At 68.6% G+C, this 2,380-nt stretch overlaps 1 long non-coding RNA gene across 1 annotated transcript; it reads left to right on the top strand.

Annotated features, from left to right (window-relative positions):
* Positions 1 to 186: 186 nt before the first annotated feature.
* Positions 187 to 2,380, top strand: LOC114072535. Its single transcript, XR_003574194.1, has 3 exons — positions 187 to 246; positions 361 to 436; positions 2,217 to 2,380. It is a non-coding gene; the product is annotated as an uncharacterized LOC114072535 (long non-coding RNA).

Here is a 2,380-nt window from a genome sequence, read left to right as displayed (position 1 = left end):
GGCTCTTCAAGGGGGGTTTCAGTGCAGTGGGGAAGGTTCCCTGGTTTGGGGGAGGGGCCAGAATTTGGGGGGGGTCTCTGGGGGGTCCTAACAGGCAGGGACGATCAAAGGGGTGTCTGTAGGGTGGGAGAGAGAGGCTAGAGGGGGGTTTCCTCTCCGTGGGGGTCATTGATTGTGTCTCCCCCCCAGAAACGGAGGCGAAGGCGCTGCTGAAGGAACGGCAGAAGAAGGACAACCACAACCTGAGTGAGCTGGGGGGGGAAGGGGACCCCAAGGGGGCTCAGGGGGGGGGGTCACAGGAGGTCTGAACTCTGTGTGGACCCCCCCTTAAACCCCCCCTCCCCCCACCCTCCCCTGCAGTCGAGCGGCGCCGGCGCTTCAACATCAACGACCGGATCAAGGAACTGGGGACCCTCATCCCGAAATCCAACGACCCGTGAGTGGGGGGGACCCCCGGCACGGCTCGGTGGGTGATGGGACAACCCAGGGTGGGGCCTGGGAGGGACCCTGGTATTGGGGGAGCACCGTGGGAGGGACCCCCCCACATCCTGGGACCCACCCCCCACATCCTGGGACCCCCAGGGTGGGGGCTGGGAGGGACCGGATCATCTTGGGACCCCCAAGGTGGGGGCTGGGAGGGACCCCAACATCCTGGGACCCCCAAGGCGGGTCCTGGGAGGGACCCCAAGATCCAGGGAGCACCGTGGGAGGGATCCCATCATCCTGGGACCCCCAAGGCGGGTCCTGGCAGGGTCGCCAACATCCGGGACCCCCAAGGCGGGTCCTGGCAGGGTCGCCAACATCCGGGACCCCCAGGGTGGGTCCTGGCACGGTCGCCAACATCCGGGACCCCCAAGGCGGGTCCTGGCAGGGTCGCCAACATCCGGGACCCCCAAGGCAGGTCCTGGCAGGGTCGCCAACATCCAGGACCCCCAAGGCGGGTCCTGGCAGGGTCGCCAACATCCAGGACCCCCAAGGCAGGTCCTGGCAGGGTCGCCAACATCCGGGACCCCCAAGGCGGGTCCTGGCAGGGTCGCCAACATCCAGGAAGCACCGTGGGAGGGACCCTGGGAGGGACCCCATCATCCTGGGACCCCCAAGGCGGGTCCTGGCAGGCACCCCAACATTCAGGGAGCACCATGGGAGGGACCCCGACATCCAGGGCCCCCTAGGGTGGGGTCTGGGAGGGACTCCAATGTCCAGGAAGTACCATGGGAGGGACCCCATCATCCTGGGACCCCCAAGGCGGGTCCTGGGAGGGACCCCAAGATCCAGGGAGCACCGTGGGAGGGATCCCATCATCCTGGGACCCCCAGGGTGGGTCCTGGCAGGGTCGCCAACATCCGGGACCCCCAAGGCGGGTCCTGGCAGGGTCGCCAACATCCAGGACCCCCAAGGCGGGTCCTGGCAGGGTCGCCAACATCCGGGACCCCCAAGGCGGGTCCTGGCAGAGTCGCCAACATCCGGGACCCTCAAGGCGGGTCCTGGCAGGGTCGCCAACATCCGGGACCCTCAAGGCGGGTCCTGGCAGGGTCGCCAACATCCGGGACCCCCAGGGCGGGTCCTGGCAGAGTCGCCAACATCCAGGAAGCACCGTGGGAGGGACCCTGGGAGGGACCCCATCATCCTGGGACCCCCAAGGCAGGGTCTGGGAGGGACCCCAACATCCTGGGACCCCCAGGGTGGGTCCTGGGAGGATCCCCAACATCCAGGGAGCACCATGGGAGGGACCCTAGGAGGGACCCCATCACCCTGGGACCCCCAGGGCGGGTCCTGGCAGGGTCGCCAACATCCAGGACCCCCAAGGCGGGTCCTGGCAGGCACCCCAACATTCAGGGAGCACCATGGGAGGGACCCCGACATCCAGGGCCCCCTAGGGTGGGGTCTGGGAGGGACCCCAATGTCCAGGAAGCACCATGGGAGGGACCCCATCATCCTGGGACTCCCAGGGCGAGGTCTGGGAGGGACCCCAACATCCTGGGACCTCCAAGGCGAGTCCTGGCAGGGTCGCCAACATCCAGGGAGCACCATAGAAGGGACCCTGGGAGGGACCCCATCATCCTGGGACCCCCAAGGCGGGTCCTGGGAGGGACCCCATCATCCTGGGCCCCCCAAGGCGGGTGGCAGCGGGACCCCAGCACCCAGGGCCCCCCCCAGGGGAGGGCGGCAGCGGGACCCCAGCACCCGGGGCCCACCCAGCCCTCTCCTCCCGGCAGGGAGATGCGGTGGAACAAGGGCACGATCCTGAAGGCGTCGGTGGATTACATCCGCAAGCTGCAGAAGGAGACCCAGCGCTCCCGGGAGCTGGAGCTGCACCAGCAGCGCCTGGAGCAGGCCAACCGCAGCCTCCAGCTGCGCGTCCAGGTCTGGGGGAGGGGAA

The sequence above is a fragment of the Empidonax traillii genome, unplaced genomic scaffold (assembly GCF_003031625.1).
Source record: "Empidonax traillii isolate 1590-97213 ecotype Southwest subspecies unplaced genomic scaffold, ASM303162v1 scaffold3440:size12991, whole genome shotgun sequence".
NCBI lineage: Eukaryota > Metazoa > Chordata > Aves > Passeriformes > Tyrannidae > Empidonax > Empidonax traillii.
The sequence above is the reverse complement of the archived record's forward strand: the minus strand, read 5'-3'. Positions and strand labels throughout refer to the sequence as shown.